The sequence below is a fragment of the Colius striatus genome, chromosome 10 (assembly GCF_028858725.1).
Source record: "Colius striatus isolate bColStr4 chromosome 10, bColStr4.1.hap1, whole genome shotgun sequence".
NCBI lineage: Eukaryota > Metazoa > Chordata > Aves > Coliiformes > Coliidae > Colius > Colius striatus.
In genome coordinates, this window is record NC_084768.1 from 15,521,901 (window position 1) to 15,539,472 (window position 17,572).

The following is a 17,572-nucleotide window of genomic DNA, read 5'->3' on the forward strand; positions in this document are numbered from 1 at the left end:
GACCAAGTCCTTGGTTTAAACCGCAAAACAAAATCAAAGCAAGTATAACCAATCAACTGAGGCTATGAGCACTTCCAGAGTGGCATGGGAAACTGAGAAGCAGAACCAGATGAACTGTATGTAAAGTATGACTTATACATTGTCTTGATTAAAGCTGACAAATGAGAAATCTAAATTAAAAAAGAAAACAACAACCCTTCCACTTGCTCTTACAAAATAACACCTGGTGGCACACTGGGAAAACAGTAAATATGAACTGAAATATGCAAGTTTGGAAGCAAATATGTCTCTCATGCCCTACCTTTTGATAAAGGAATTTTTAAAGTTGCAATCATGAAGTGAGGAAGTCCCAGTAGGAGGTTCTTTTCTCTTCATGATTGGCCATGAGCACCCTGTTCTTTCCTGTTCATAACCTATTACCGTATCTCTGAGCTTGATTATTGTGACTATGGAACAAATTTTAATGTAGGCATCATATGGAATTCCAACAACTAGACCCCTAAAGAGAAATCCAAAAGGAATTAAGCCTTTAAGTTTAAAACCCCCTCTGCTTCAATGTTGTTTGCCTGGGGAAAATGTCTCAGTTCAATAGGTACTTCGGTGGTTTTACATAAAATTTTCCTGTAGCCCTAATGCTCATCATGTTGAATATTGCTCCAGTCAAGATAAACCAGACTAAGGAGCTCTGCACCTACATCGTTGTTCAGGCTGCCTGTAAAACAAAGCTGAGCAGATAAGGTGACAGTCATACTCTAAGAGCACCTGACACCCACCAAGACAGTTAGCCTGTCACTAAACCCAGTGATAATCATCACTTTCTTTTAAAGGTGTAGCTTTATTTTGCAACTAGCAGTTAGAAACTTGTACAAAGTGTGTGAAACAGGATCAGTTGTCTCCTCTTTCTAAAGGGATTTGAATGCATATTTCGCCCTAGTTAAACAGTTCTCTAACCCATAGCATGATTGGAGATGGAGAGACAGAGATATTCTCCAATTCTCCTGGTAAAGTCATGCACCGGGCAGAAAGCGATTCAAGATGCACTGAGCCAGAAAGTGAGAGCACCAGAGGGAACACAACTCCATAGCTTAACAGTTTAAGCAATCAGTTGGAATGGGAAGGCCTGAGTTCTGGTTGGTGGTCCAAGAATTTGATGTATTTTATCCCATAACTTCTCAAGAAAACAAATTTAACCTCACTCCCAACACAGACATCTAAATCTTTATGGGTTTGTAGATTTGTGCAGATAAATATTAATATCTCTTCAAATCTTGGCCTATGCACCAGGAAGATGGATTTTATTAGTGCCTGGGATCATTATATTAGGTACTTGGGTAAGAAGAGAAAGGGCTTTTGTGGATCCATACTTGTAAATACAATGGTTTGCTTTTAAATTCTCCATCCTTTGTTCAACTTTTTGCATCTTTGCACCTTTAATTTTGTGACACACAAGCAACAGAAGAGTGGCCAGTGACCTAGGCAACATTATAGTTAACAACACTGTAATGAGTGTAAGTTCTAGATCTGCAACTGGAGTTTGATAAACCAAATCATAAGAGGTACAGAGGTTTAGCACAGATATCCAGTCCTTCTCCCATTAGCTTTCAAATCTTTCCATTCTGTTATATCAGGCAGTAGGGTAGAAAGAGGTGATGAGAGGTGGTGAGAATATGCGACTTCCACATATGCCAGTCTGAGATATGGGATACTTCTCTGCCTGCAAATTACTGAATGAAAGAGATTCAGAGATTTAGCAAAGTCATAGCAAATTGTTTAGTATAGTTGTGTAAGGGGGAAGAGGAGAAGGAGCTCCCTACCTTCTAGACAAAGTCAGTTATATTAAATGGAAAAATCTATTTAATTTCTTACTATTTTCTTAGGCCTTGTTTCTTTCTTTAAAAAACATTATTTGCTGCCCAAATGCAGATATAATGCCTATGCAGATATAGCAGTTTGAGAAAAGGGAATCTAGAAATGTGCTAAACTATTTGGAGAATTGGGATCTCATGACGTATCTCTTTCCCCAAAAGCTCAGCACTGCAGTTCCTTTCCTGGTATGATCGGTTTGGCTTCTGTGCTGAGCTTTTCATATGGAAACAGGGAATTGTACTCGTCTCTTTTATAACATGTTCTGCTATGTGACTCCCAACAACTCAATCTTGAAAACTCTTTGGCCTTTATAAATGCCTGCAGCATTAAACTCAACTTTTCTCCACCAACATACACCATAAATACCCAAAGCCTAAAGTAAGGAATGTACTCAATAATACTGAGCTCAATAGCTCCTTCAGATTTAGCCTTCAGAGAGGGGAGAGGCTGCTGCAATATCTAAGCATGAATATAAAAAACCTGCATCTAAATTCACTGGTAAAATTGTATTGATCTCTTATAATTTATTAATGTGATATAAAAATTCTGTTTCAGAATACCTAGTTAATATGGCATACATACACATGCTTTTGTTTCATGGCTGCATTGTCTCTGAACAAGGTTATTTCTAATATTACTTAATTAAACAAAATTAAATTAATTTCTGTCTAAGAAACAAGAAGCAACAGCTTTGTTGAATAAAATGATCTTCATTTTCTTGAAGCTATTTAAATTAAAAACATGAGTTTCTACAGTTGGAAAAAAAAATCCATGGTTAAAATGTTTGAAGCCCATCAATCTCTTTAACCACACAGCTAATGTGTTCCTTCTGTTTTCTTTGAATGAAATCACCATGAGTGGTTAGATGTTGATTTAACATAAAGCAAATGGAAATGGGTGTTTCCTTAGTAGAATTGTAGAATTTATTTTTAAAAACAATTAGCAAGTGTTATGAATAAGTCAATGATTTTGTCATTTCTAAAATAATGATATAGATTATGAGTCATTAAAATTGATTACTGAAGTAAACTATGTGAAATGCAAATTCATATTACATTTATTTGTTAGGAACAGCTGCATCATTCTCTAATTTTATTGATGGGTTTCATTTTTTCCCAAGTGATACTAAAATCAGTTACTTAGTTTAAAAGACCAGTAATTGTCAAGATATATTTCCAAATTTTTAAGACAATGTATTGGTTATTTCCTTTATTTCCATAAAGTTGTCTGCAAAGTTAATTGAGGATTTTCCTAAATAAAATAACGAAAGTTGCCTTTTCTGTTTTGTGTTGAAATTGTAAAACCATGTAATGGCTTGTTACTCTTCCATGTACCATGGGAAAAAAATACCCATGTCTTTACATTATACCAATTAAACCGTGTCTTTATATCACACCAATTTCAGCTGATGCTACTGCACTACATATATACAACCTCTTCTGTCAGTCTTCGCTAACATTACATCTAATTATAAGTTCATTGATATGTTATTCACAGGAGTACATACAGATAGGAGGAAATGTCAGTCGCTAGTATTTAAAGTTCAGTCATAAAACTCCAGTAATAAAAAAATACGCTGCATAAAATCTGTGTAGAACATTTCTCAAGGGGGAATTGATACTTAAGGCAATACAAAATATTATTTATCAAGATACTAAAACGTTTTAAATTAACCTTTTTAAGAATAAGCAAGCTGCAGTTCTATGCAAAAAAACCCACTAGTGGAGTCTACAGGATCATATTACAGATATCCTAATTTGGCTAATTTTGCTGCAAGTTAAATCACCTTTCTCAGATGCATCTCCTTCAAGTACACAGCTGACAGTTAAATCTTTTCCAGTTGTTACTGTCCTACATGTAGTCCCTAGAAATGCTAACTGAGTCACAGTTCTTGTGATTATTTCAAATATTACTATGAATTTGCTTTTAGTTTTTCAAGGACATGAATCCAGCAGGTTCACCAAAGAAATTCAAGAGCAATACACACAGAATATGCAGCTTAACATTAAATACTACAAAATATAACATTACTAAAAGGGTCAAATAAAATACTATCAAATGATTTTGCTAAGATTATAACTTTTATTGTAGTGTTTTCAAGCTACATATTTTGCACCGTTGCAGTAAAGCAAGATTTTAAAGGAAATCTACTTCTCTCTACTTGTTTGTGGAGTCCATATGGAACAAGATACATATTTTATGGGGATATGGCAAAAAGCAAATAGTAAGCAGTTTTAATGATTAAAAGAAACTTGATTTGTTATAATTCCTTCTTATCCATTAATATTTAAATCCGGAAATAATTGTGGTGGAGTAAAAACTGAAGGATCAGATTGAAGTATATTATGGCTATATTTGTGAACAGTTTTCCTGTTTTAAAGAAACAGATGCTGAGTCATGCATAGTAAAATTAACCATTAGAACAGAAATATTTTACTCACAAAAAGATACACCTCTGCCAGGTATTCTCCGTGTCTTAATCCAGATTTAATAACAGTAGATGGAAGTACACGTTTTCTAAACAAATAATGAAAACTCTCTGTCTCCATTTTTATCAGTTGTTTAAAACTGAGAGTTTCAAAACTTATCATTGTAAAACTCCATTTCTGCATGTAGAAAGAAATATGATTCCAGAAATTTTTGATGAAAAGAGGGAAAATAAACTCTAGTCCTGCAGAGTGCACATAGGTGAATTCACTTCAACTTCAGCAAATATTGACACAAGGCCTAGTTCTGCAATTCTTTTCAATCGTTTTGTAGGAAAAAAAAAAAAATACAGAAACCAACAGACTTTTTGCTCTGATTAAGAGAATTCCCCTCTCTTACATCCTCTGAAAGGAAAACTTCCAGCCCCATAGTTGTATTCTTGACTGTTTTCTGACTCTCATCAGCTAAGCAAAAAGTTGTTAACTGTGCTATCACTGCTTATCTGCAATTACATTTATTTCACTGAAAAACGTTTAAAAAAGTAGGATTTGTTACTGATGTTTTTAAACTCCAGTAGAATGGTAGCCAGTCAATATGTATGCCTTTACATTCCTATGACTGTCTTTTAAAACGTTTCTCTAACAGATGCATCCAAAAATTTCAATGAAAATCAGTTTCTAATAAAATAAATAGAAATGCTTCTATGATTTAACTCCATTAGAAACGCATAAGAGGTTATTTAGGGCATGAACAGATATTTCTAAGGGTATTTTAAGTAAGACAGGGCAGCTGGCTTTACTAGAGACTCAAAAACGACTTCAAAAAATGGGGAAAAAATAGAGAAATAGCTCTTTTGCGACATTTTGCTCTCACAGAAACACATACTTTTAACTATATATAGTAAGTACAAAACCATCATGCAGACATATGATCTCCTGTCATGCCATGCTGAGTTGAGTTTTGAGGCAGTTTGCAGATGTAACCCAGTTGAAACTGGCCCCAAGAAGATGTACTGCTGACTATAGAAGAACTCCTTTAGTCCTAAAAGCCTGGGACTGTTCTTCCACTTCCTTGACAGACACTGTGAGTTGAGGAAGGTGTGCGTGGCTACGGCATGTCCATATTTCAGGGATTTTTAGATACTAATCCCTGGGAATATTGCTAGCACTGTTGAAATTTTAATCTGATTTTGAAGAGCCCCGGACCAGCTCCATCATTCATAGTGCCTCATGCTGTAAGGTCTTAAATATCCAGTCTCCTTTTGAACATGTCTCATTTCTCGTAATACACATCACAATTTTTTAAACAGGAACACTAATTGCACAGGTATTCAGAAAAGTCTAATTAAATTAAAAAATAAATAATTACCATTAGCAAAGGTAATGATCTTGATTTCCTAGAGTAGTGTGGGTGTTTTAAACTGAATTGTCAATATGTTTTGGAACTAAAGAGTTCATCAAGCCCCAAGTGGTCCTGTCTTGTGCAAGCGATTCTGTGGACAGATTCAGTGGAGATGATCTCCTTTCAGTGCTACAGATAGAAAAGGGAGGAGGTGGCTAAAAAAACCCCTAACAACGGGGAAGGGAGAGTCACCAGGACAGGTCTGCGCTGCTTTGACCTGTGCCCGTACCTCTGCTTCCCCCAATGGCCACCGCAGCCCGCGCTAGTTGCGCAGTGCCGGCGGGACGCGCGGGCGGACGCTCCCAGCTGCACTCGCATCCTGCGGGCCCCGCGGCACCCCCAGGGCCAGGCAACGCTGCGCTCCTAGCAGTAACCAAGCCCTTGCTGATGGCCAGCTGCCTCTGCTTGACCTTGAGAGCTGGAAATTGTTCGTGTTGTATATCTTGAAAGGTCAGAGCGAATCCTCGGTATTTTGCATCAATACGGAGGGGGAAAAAAAAAACAAACCGTCCCTACCGACAACCCCAAACCCTGGTTTCTAAGAGCAGATGTTGGGAAAGAATGCAGCAGCGCTACTAGACCGCGTTTTGTATCTGAGCACAGGAATGAGTCAATTTAGTATCCTTTAAATCGTTTCCAAGTGCTGTTTACCCTGTCCCGACATGTTTTCCCTAACGTATCCCTATGCTTTGTAGCGCTGGCCCTATCGGCTGGCGCGGGCTGAGTGGCGCGGGGAACCGCGCTCGGCGGGCGGGAGCCAGAAGACTTCAGTGCGAGGAAATGAAGGGAAAGGGCCAAAGAGACGCGAAACCATCGGGGTGCCGAGACCCCCCCTATCTTCCCGCCCCTCGCCTGCTCTCCCTCGCTAGCCGCCTAGCCTGCTGAATTATTTTTGGGCGCAGAGGGGGAAGGCGAGGGAGCAGGCGCGGCGGTGCGGTGAGCCGGCGCGGCCCGCTCAGCACCTGAGTAGCGACCGCCGCACAAGTTTGGGTGCGCGGTAGCAGTGCGCGGCCGCGCTGGAGGATACAGCTGAGAAGGTGCCGCGGAGACGCCTGCCGGCCTGCCTCGAGCCAGCAGCCGCCGGGGAAGGGAGACGGAGCGGCAGGCAGGCCGAGGCTCCGGGCTCGTGGAGCGCCGGGGCTCGCCGCGCAGGGCAACGGCGTGTGGCGGCTCCGCGGCGGCGCGCGCCTCTCGGCAGCCGCGACGATGCGGAGGGCAGCGGGCAGCGCTGACGTGCAGCCGATCTGCTTGGCCTTTGGTGCCGAGCGGCCGGGCGTTTGCTGTTAGCCGGAATCTCCCCCAGCTGAAAGAAGGGCGGGGAAAGGGGTAGAGAAGGGGAAAAAAAAATAAGACAGAAAGGGGAGGAATTTTGTCCCTTGCCGGTGCTACTCTACGTGGTAATATGTTTATATGATTAGCTGTGCTCAGGGGTGGGGAGCGGAGGGAGAGGGGGTGGAGATTGGAGGGGGTGGAGGCTGGAGGTGACTCCAGTTCAGAGCCGGCGGAGAGTCTGTGTCAGGACTTCGCAATCCCCAGTCACACACGGAGAGGTGCATGAGCAAAACGGAGGCTGCGATACAATTCATTGGGATTTTTTTTTTTTTGGAGTGTATGTATTGCGTTTTTCCCATTGCCGCGCGCGTTATTAGCTCGGCGCCCGGTCTCCAGTCGCTGGCGGGGCAGCAGCACTGGGAGGAAAAGGAGAAAATTCGACGAGGGGCTGGACCCGCAACCCGCCAGAGGCCAGAATGTCATCCCGGGATATGTAAATCCAGTCGGTGCGAGCGACAGAGAGACAGAAGGGAGGGGGGGGTCCATTGTAACATTTTCGAGTTGTTCCCCGCTACTCCTGCTGCTGGCATCGCCGCCTGATCGTTGCACAGAAAGGACTCCAAAGGCTGGGCACGCACACCGAGGTGCGCCCGTCGTCCCCTCCGCTCCTTTTCAAAAGATTGAATTTTTTTTTCTCCTGTGCGTACGTGCGGGAGTGTGGCTGCATCGTACGTTTGGTGTGGAGCGGTGTGTCGGAAACTGCAGGAAAATGTTGACTTAGCCCCAGAAAAGCCTCCCGGCTGGCTGCGTGGAGGAGAAGCCGCCTTCTGCTCTGCGCTGCCCCAGCCCGCCGAGCCGCAGAACCAGCTGCCTCCAGCTGCCAGAGCCCGGCGCCCGCCCGCCCGCCTGCTCCCCACTCCGGAGCCCCGGGACTAACTCCGCCGCGTTCTCCCGCAGCCCTGCTGTGCTCGGCGGGGTGACCCGGCTTGGGGCGATAGATCCAGGCCCGCCTTCGGCTCCCAGACACAGAGGTAAGCAGAGCTCCCGCGCTGCAGCCTCACCGCTCGTTTATTCCCTCCTCCCTACTTCTGGCGGTCTCTACGGAGCCGCCGACGGAGAAACACTTACTTTAGGGTCTGCCTCCACTGTCGGTGCGCCCCCCGCCCCCTCCGCAGTGCCGCGGGTCCGGCAGCCCCCCCTCGCCCCGGGCCCCCGACGCAGGAACGTGCCCCCTCGGTGAGGCCGCGGCCCTTGGGGCGCCGGCAGCGCGGCGGCGCCGACCTGCACAGCCGCTCCGCGCCGCTGCGCCCGCGCGGAGTCAGGCCGGTTCCCCCCCCCCCCCGCACCTACCAGCCGCGGCCCTGCGGAGAGGGGCCTGCGGCAGCCGCGGCGGAGCCCGTGGCCCCCCCCACTGCCCGGGCCGCGGGCCGGGGTCCACCCGCCCAGGAGGCCTGCCCGCGGCTCGGCGCTCCCCGGCGCGCATCGCGCTGCAGGGAAAGTTGCGTCCATTCAGTAAATAATTACCTGTTGCAGGTTTATTTTTGTAACTCAAACCAAGCGTCCGTCCACCGGCCCGCGTGGGGGGTGGGTAGCTTTGGAAGAGGAATAAATTACCCTTTGTCAGCTGCGGAGTGAGAACAACTTTTTTTTTTCCTTTCTTTTTCTTTTTTTTTTTTTTTTTTTTTTTTTTTAAATTCTATTTATTTTCACGTGTAGAAATCTGGGGCCATCTGGAGACAGAAAACGGAGTGTGTCATGAGGCACCGTTGCTGTGTCTGGCTCTAAAAATAACATCTTGTTGTTAGTCTGCACTAGCCCTCCCGGGGTTTGAACGTGGTTTGTCAGAAAGTAAAGAGCTCTACTGGTGCTCAGGTGTGTTTTTCTTTGCATAGAAATGCCCCTGTGCGCGACGGAAGGAGTCCTGTAGAACAAATGTTCTGCTGTTTGGTTTCCTCAGACACCCTGGCTGCCTCCTTTTGTTGCTTGCCACGAAAAGAGGTGCCATTTCGCATCATTCTGCACAAATTGTTTGAATTAATGCAAGTGTGAATTCTTACCGTTTGAAGGAGGGTATTAGCATATCAAAGCTTTCTTAGCTCCGGCTCAATTGAGAAAACTTCAGCTTGTCTTCCATTTGCTTCCAAGCAGAGGCCCAAAGGGCAGTGGGAATTGTAAAGGGGTAAAATGGGGAGGTTGATTTGGGTTATGTTTCTGAACTTCTGCTGTTTTTCAGTTATGCGAGTGAAAAAAACAAGGTCCCTTCGCTGCAGAGCCCTTGCGAGCTCTCGGACAATTACACTCCATTGATTAATGGTTTGTTCCGAGGAGAAAAAAAAAGTGACCTTTTATGATAGGCACTGTTGTGTGGTTTCTGATGTTTCCCCTCTGTTAGGGGATTTAGAAAGCCCTTTCTACCGCAATCATGCTCTGAGTGTGGCCTATACGTTACTGCGTGCAGGAACTGAATGGGGAAGACCTTCTAATTACTTCAGAAAACAAATGAAATCTTGTAATAAAAGACCTCTCGATTCTGGACCCTTGAAACAAATGTGTTTCCCCCTTTAATGGGTGGGTAGTCTGGAATAATAGATATTTTACTGGAGAGTTTTAAAAGAAGTTCTGATCTCCACGGTCCATGTGCTTCCATTTCCTTTTTGTTCTGGAAAAAGTGAAAATGAGTAATTCTTGTAATCTTATTTAATCAGTGATAGTGTGTTTGCTGAGATAACCTAATTTGCGGTTAGTATTACCCCGTAATAAATAATTTGAAACCAAGTATGGCAGGAGTGCTGTTTTGGTGGCTGTGTAGAACATTTATTGCGTTGTGAATTGTTTTACGTTACTACATATTTTCAGTTTTTTAATTTCTTTTGTTAGTATTTCTTGAGCCCGAAAGGGGATGTGACCAGGCCTACCATCTTAATATATTTGCAAATCAATAATTATAATCTACAACCCAAAAGCCAAGCAAAGACAAGTTATCTGTCAATAAGTTGGGACTTTTTCCAGGGACCAGGTGTTTCTTGGGGATTGTTTTCTGGTTTATATCTCTGGCAAAAAAAAAAAAAAGAACTTCCTAAGCCTTCCTTGCCTATTCCTTCTTTCCAAGCCTTTTTCTTTAATAATACAGATATTCAAACATTTTTTCCTTGTTTTTAAGAAGTTGATTTAAATGCTTGGTGTGTAGCATGTGGTCTGTTGTAGTTTTTTGTTTTGGGTTTGTTTTTCTTTCTCCTTTCTCCTGGTTCTTCATTTGATGGTTGGGAGGGGTGTTTCTTGTCTCTTTAAACCATAAAAGTGATGTGCCTTTAGAGTAGGATGTCTTCACTCGTGCTTCAGTTTTCTTTCATTTCATGAAGGAAACTGAGTACATATGGAATGTCTTGGTGAAAGACCCTGTACTTAATAAGATAATTTGTCTATATTTTTGTTATTCTTTTCTGGACGAGACCATTTGGGTATTGTGTAAATATATCTGTTTAGTGGTCCTAAACACGCAGGTCATTACTTCCAGGTTGTTTTCAGCAACTTATTTACCTAAGGTCTTCAGCTGTCTGAAGTAGTACCTTTTGGTGGTATGAAAGGAACATATTGATGTAATTGCTATTACCACACTTAAGTTGCTGTTAACTAGTCTGCTTTGAATGCAGAGTGCTATAAAGAAAATGCATTATCCTTTCAGCTATTAGGGATAATCTAAAAATTGTCTTGAAAATGTTGCAGTTCGGTTTATACGATGGCAACACCAAATTCGATAAATCTCTGAAGGTAAAAAAAACGTAGTGGAAAGAAGATTTTCAACATTCAGATTACAAAATTGGACCACTTAGAGAAAAATTAATGTGCTGCAGCAGCACTTCAGCTGCCATTTTCAATCACTGTGGGTTACTGTGTGTTGGCAACAGCAAAAAAGTGTAGATGTTCAGATAGCTGAGGGAGCTGGTAGTTGGGGGAATCAGGATATTGAGTCGTGGGGTAGAACAAACCAATTACTTCAGGTTTTGACTTGAGAATTTCCAGTAAACTTTTTTTTTTTTTCTGGCTTTTGGCTCCCCTGGTCATTAATAGACCCAACATCAAAGCAAGCAACCAAACTTCCAAATGTTATAAAAACTAATGTAAAGATACAGATCTCACATGTAGTCTTGCAAGTCTTAATTTAAGACAAGCAGTTGGAGTTTTTATTGCTGCAATTTTCACAATCAGCAGAGACATTAACACCAGGCTTCTGGGTGTTTCCCTTCTTAAAATGAGCAAGAGGAGAGCTTTTAAAAAGCCAAAGTTTGCTTAGTTCTTATTTGATCACCTCAGAAGTTTTCTCAATGTTTTATTTATCTCTTACTGCTTTTAATGTGTAAGGTCAGGAAAGGGGGTTACTCAGGAATTCTAGTCTCCAGTAAGGAAGCACCTGATTAAAATTTAAGCAAGGCAGTATAGTCTTAGGGATTTGTAGTCTTTATGGTTAATAATATGCAATAATATGATCATTTTTATTTCTTAAAATGCTAATTTCTTAAAATAGTTAACGATGAAGAAAAGTGCTACCGTCTCGAATGTCAGCTTTTCAGAAAGTTCCATGATTTTCACTTACGGATGTTGCAAAGAGAAGCCTCCAATTTAGCAAAGTATTTGTCAAAGTTGAATTTGCAATCTGTTTAGTGTGTCATAAATTCATACAAATAATAATACCCATCCAATATAAACAATTGTTTCATGTTTGGGGAGGGGAGAAATAATCACAATTTTTTACTGAAATTTTGTCAAAAAAGCTTATGTGTTTCCCAGGCTTTGCTTATCCTATGTCCATCTAAGATGTTGACATACATGTAAAGAAATATTTATGACTTCTGCTACAGCTCTTGTTGAGAACAGCACCATGCCTAATAATGAAGAAGAAGAACCTGCTAATAACTACTTGGAGATATTTTATATAGAAAAATGCTCTCTTTGCTGAGCATTTCCACTGAGCAGTATCTGTGGATGACATAAGACGAGAACTGGAAGTAACGGTTAATGATTTTACCTGGTGAACTGCAAGGGAAGTTAAAGTACATCTGGTGTATAATTGAAATCATATTCATGCATAGATAGACAAGCAGTCAGTTATAAAGTAATATACGTTAGAGCACAGGCTAGTGAAATTTGTACTCAGACATGTTACTTGGATGTGTCATATTAAACAGACTCTTTCGAAGCATTTTTAGGATTGATGTTTGTGATGTACAAAAGTGATTGAAATTGCAAGAAATTCACCTTTTAAAGTATTTATGTGAAGCTTTAAAGTTAAAAGCTCTCTTATTTTTTTCTAAACTCTCAATTTGAAACAAGTAAAAGATTTAAACCGTCATGGTTGTAATTGGATGTCAAGAAAACTGTAAAAACAAAAAGCTATTTTAAGGCCATTTTCAATACTCCTAACAATCATGTTTAATAATTAAATAGTTTTCAAAGATGGCTGTGTTTTGTTTCCAACAGTTCTTAAAATAAAATATTAGGTGACTCTGTTGGAATGCTGGTAAGATGATATTTAATGTGAATATATACCTGGTTTAGAAAATACTTACAGTCTTTGTTTAACAAATATGAATTTAACATCTTCCATGTGAAAGGTGAAAGATGGGCGTAAAACCCAGCAGATAATTTTCTTGCAGTTCGTAGATTTTTCAACCTGTAATGTATGAAATGTGTTTCTACAACATAGGCTGGGAAGATTGCATCGCTTGCTATAAGTGATATAGTTACAGAAGTACACTTAATGAATGGTAAGGTCTTACAGCATTCTTTAGATATAGACTGATTGTTAACCAGAAATTGATTCCTTAGGAAAAAAAAAAAAAAAAAAAAAACAACAAAACCTCAAAACCTTCAAATTGGGAATTGTAGGAACTCCAGGATATGGATCCTTACATTAAATTAAGTATTTTATGGGTTTTGGAAGAAAATATAATCTATACATGCCATGATTTCTTTCTTTTTGATTTTCATAAGGTACTGTAATGGTTCAACTTATTCTAGCTTGCTGTTTATCCAAATTATTTAGAAAGGCATCATAATCAAAAACATTGCAGCTTGGATGAGGCAAGCCCAGTGCTTAACACCTGCAGGTAGAGTGCAGTCTCCAACAAAATGCTATTGATTGTTACCCTGCCACAAAGAAAGCTTAAATACAGTTTGCTTAATTACAATAAAAATTCGTTTTTATGAGTAAGGTGCTTCATGTTTTAGGAATGGTTTATGTGTTGTCTGCTAAGTAAAATCCCATCATGGTTGTATAAATTTGTTCAATTATCAGAGCAGCTAAGAGGAGGAAAAAAAAAATCAATTTACCCAGAAAAGCAGCAGAAATAAGATTACCTTGGCTAGTAGGAACTTGCCAGCACTGTCTAAATTGCTTAATATTATCAAATGTTGCCATTTTTCATGTTCAGTAAGAAGGATATTGACTATTCTACATGTCTAGGTCTGCTATTTGGCTATTTCTTTATGAGGTATAAGCATGTCTTATTTTTATTCCTACAATGGCAGTTACAGATAAATAGGAGCATCTAACAATAACATTATAAAATAGTGGAATAATACCATTCACTGGAGAAATAGTATTTACTTGAGATAGGTGATCACAACTAGTTTTTTTTTCCTCGTCTGTCTAGCTTGTTGTTCTTGTAACAGACGAATGTAAATACCTTAGCAGACATTTTCGGAGTGAAAGGCGAGAGATAAAATGTAATTACTTTTCAGGGTGGCCCTGACGATGCCCATGTTCTTGTCTGTAATACAAAAAAAAATATCTTTGCTCATCACCTCAGAATATGAAGGCCGTTGTTACTTCTGAATATAAAAATATCTTCTGATTTTTAATGTTGACCTCCATGTTTATCTTTAGCTCTTCTGTGTAAGCTGGAATCCTTATAGCCGTAAATTCTAGTCGCTGTTATCCAACCGAGCATTTAATAGAGCACCTAATGGACTCTGCTTCTGTATTTTTCTTGAATGCATAACATCTTGCTTCATTCAGTCACCAAAACTAACTTTGCTACAAGGACAGGCAAGACGACAAGTTAGAATCAATGGACCATTTGTAGGTCACAAAGTCAGTTTACTGGAATTTCAGAGGAAACTGGTTGAAAAGAGAGGACAAATGTCAGTTTGAATAGAGATGTTTAAATCAGACTTCTGCCTTAGGGTAAAATTTAGGTCTGTTGTAGCCTAGATGTAACGTCTCCCTCTACAGAGCACGGCATTAATCATGGCTTGACAAGTGATCATGGGCTGAGAAAAATAGGACCTGTCTTGGTTGTGTGGTTATTTTTATTTTTTTTCTAATCTTAATCTCTTAGGAGCACATTATAAACACTAACATTTACACAGAAAGATTTAAATATCCATGTCTGTGTTTCAGTAGTGAAAGTAGCTACCTTCTGAGAAAATATAAGACACTACTTAGGTTTCTTACGTAGGTGCAATATTAAAAATATTTTCCTTTTAACGTAATGCCGGTTTTTGGTTTTTGTCACAGGAGATTTATCTTACGCTATTTCCTCATACAAATACAGTCGAGTTTAGGTCTGCCTCTTTTGTCCCTGCGTGTGCTAAGTAACTCTGGAAGTACTGTCTTTTCACTTTTGACAGTGTTTCACAACATATTTACTACTCAAGAAAGAGATTTCCATTTGGCCAATTGGCAATACAAGGAAAAAGTGGAACAGCTTTTAAACTGTAATGCAGATATGACTTGACACTGATCAATGTATGTAAGTTTTTTTTATACTATGATTATATTTTAATGAGTGTTACTTGGCTACAATGAGCCACAAAAGCTGGAATGAAGACTGCTATTTAAGATCTTGAATTCTGATACTGTACAAACAGGAGTGTTTTTCATATGTTAATTATTAAATTAGAGATGTCTTGATGCATACATTAGATGTTGTGAGTGTTCATACCTTTTATGGGCTTCTTCACTGCTTTGTATGGAAGGGACGGTGTCTGGAGCAGCTGAGCACTCAATGCTCACCTCAGCTAGAGAGGTGTATCTCCTTCATGTACAGTTAAATTTGTATCTGCAACTGTTTTAAAAAACAGATAGTATCAGCAAAGTTGTAGCAAAACAATTTATCACTGGAGAAATGTGCTTTAAAAATTAGTCTACTTCTGCTTATTTAGTTGCCTCTGGACATGATACAATCCCAAATCTCTCATTTAGGATAGGCTGCTGCTTTCCTTTGTGCCCTCTGTTGATATTTTCCTATCAGTCGACACCTCAAACTGATGATTGCTCTCAAGCCAGATGACAGAATAATCTGATGCCGATTACTGTTAAAAATTGTTTCTGGCAGCTGGGGAGGGGATGACCGACCTTGTTTCTGACTATCATACTTGCTTTGCTGTTAATGGGAACTGGTGTAAATAGAGAGCAAGCCTTATTCTGAAATTAGTGCTGCAGTGGTGGAGAGAGATCAAATGCCAGAAGGAGCCTTTAGTTAACCTTTCTGTATATTCTCTTACAGTATCATATTTGTCATTTTTTGCGATGTAGCAGTCTACACCAGCGTGAAGAGAAACAATTCCCTCGCAGCAGGCAGCATTGCTTCTAAATAAAGTTACATTTTAAGAAAAGATTTCTGAGAACAGGTTCTACTGTTGACTCTGCATTTCTCTGGAAAATTCCCCATGCCTGTGTTGATCGTAGGCAAAAGTATTTTCTTCTGATACAGGCATCCTTTTATTAATTCTTCTAAGCTTAATTTAGACTTCTGTGAGAAGTGACCAATTTGGAAAACTTTGCTTTCCCAGAATGAATAATGATTGCATCTTTGGTTTGAACAAAATGAGTGTTCTTCAAAAGACCAATTCGTAACAATTTTGTTGGTAAATTTGTCATTTAAATATTGCAGGGCAGTGTCTCCTGCAGCTTTGATTTACTTCAGAATAATACTTAGCAAAATAGGTATTAAATGTAGGCTGTCAATCTGTGAGGCTGATGCCTGTGTAAATCAGTATAAACTGTGTAAAGGAGAGGAGGTGCCTCTGCAGTTTAGGTGTGTTCCTGGCTGAGCTGCTGTGCTAGTAAAATGGGCTGAGACTGGGAGCTGTTTTGGAGAGGGATAGGAGTTGCAGACTGAAATAATTTGAAAGTGAGAAAAAAATCCTTTTGCTCTTCAGACAATAGTCTTACCCAATGCTTGAGTAGAGCAGCATCTCTCCAAATGTTAGAGGTTGGGTTTTTTTCCCTGCTTTCTTTACTTCCTCATTCTTTTCTTCGTTTGAGGAGATGTATGTAGTATCTGATAAAAAACAGTTGTTGATCCAACTATTAAAGATACTCCAACAGCAAAGAAGAAGAGCTCTGAATGCAAGAGTCTCATTGAACAGCCCAAATTTGTCCTACATTTATCCCATGTAATGACTGCAGCCATACTGGAATACTGTGAGATTTTTTTCCACTATTTATTTTATTTTTTAAAACTGACATTGACACCTTGAAAGGTTTTATTTTGGAGTTTATTTTTCCAGTGAAAATTAAAATCACACAGGGCATATGTGTCATTATGCCCTATGCATATCCATTTATTTTATGAGTATTCTACTTGGAGAAGTAGAAAGTAGAATTTGGGTCTGTAAGAGAAACAAAACCACAGGCATACTTTCATTCTTTCCAAGTTGGAAGTGAAATTAATGTTGCCTGATGACTTCCCAGTTTTTTGAATGTGTGCTAAAGGTTAGATAGGATGAAGGGTTAATTTTGATCTGCTTTTTAGCGTCATTCATTGTGTTGAAAGGATTTTCCCATTTGTGTTTAAGGGATTTTTATCTAGAAAGCTCATGGTATTAAAGTGAACAAACTTCTAAGACACTTTAACGTAAGGGTAATATCTTTTGGAAGAAAAGCAGATTACCTCCTATTAAATAAAAACTATATTGTTACTTCAAAGACTTTTAATTTTCAGGATGACTTACTATTCAGTTACTTTTGAAACTTTGGTGTTGTGCATGTGTAATTGTATCCAAAAGTGGCACTGGGCTTTATCTGCCAGCAGTAAGTAGAATGAGGGATGCTTCTGTTTGATTTTGAGTTGAGGAGATGCATCAGATAGGATGAATTTGTTTTCTTGTTTGGGGTAGTCTTTCATTTCTATTTGGTTCTAGGTAAGCAGAGCAATTTTTTTTTCCTTCCATTCCTCCCCCCCCCCCCCCCCCTTTTTTTTTTTCTTTTCTCTTTTTCCCTGCCCTGAAAGCATTTAGAGGGCTTCGAAAAAGAAATCTCTGTATTTTGATATAGGAAAGAATAAAGCTGAATGTTTAACTTTTCTGAAGGAATGAGACACAGAGCTGAAAAAAAAAAAAAAAAAGAATCTTCTCTGTGTTAACTCCTTAGGTCAGATAGCATCAAAGAAGGATTTCTGAGGGAGGCTCTTTAAAAAGATGACTAATTATTTGGATTCCTATGCTGGCTGTTACCCACATTTTTCACATATTTTTACTCATTCTTCTTATTACCTGCAGAGGGAGCTTTTATATGAGATAATCAGAGTAATCAAGGCATTCAGGGCTGAATTGTTTCCAGTAAGTACAATTTCATTTCATAGTGTCTTCTCTGTTATGCAGA

General features: G+C 39.9%; 1 protein-coding gene across 8 annotated transcripts in view; it reads left to right on the forward strand.

Moving 5' to 3' along the window:
* The first annotated feature begins 7,192 nt into the window (after positions 1 to 7,192).
* The window catches only part of ADGRL2 (adhesion G protein-coupled receptor L2), a 161,139-nt gene continuing 150,759 nt past the window's right edge, over positions 7,193 to 17,572 (forward strand). For 3 of the 8 annotated variants that reach the window (XM_062003946.1, XM_062003943.1, XM_062003944.1), the window contains exon 1: positions 7,193 to 7,997. The gene's annotated coding sequence lies outside the window, so the exon portion shown is untranslated. Of the gene's footprint in view, positions 7,998 to 8,817; positions 8,839 to 17,572 lie in introns of those variants that run through there. The other 5 variants (XM_062003935.1, XM_062003941.1, XM_062003945.1 and 2 more) reach the window with 3 other exon arrangements.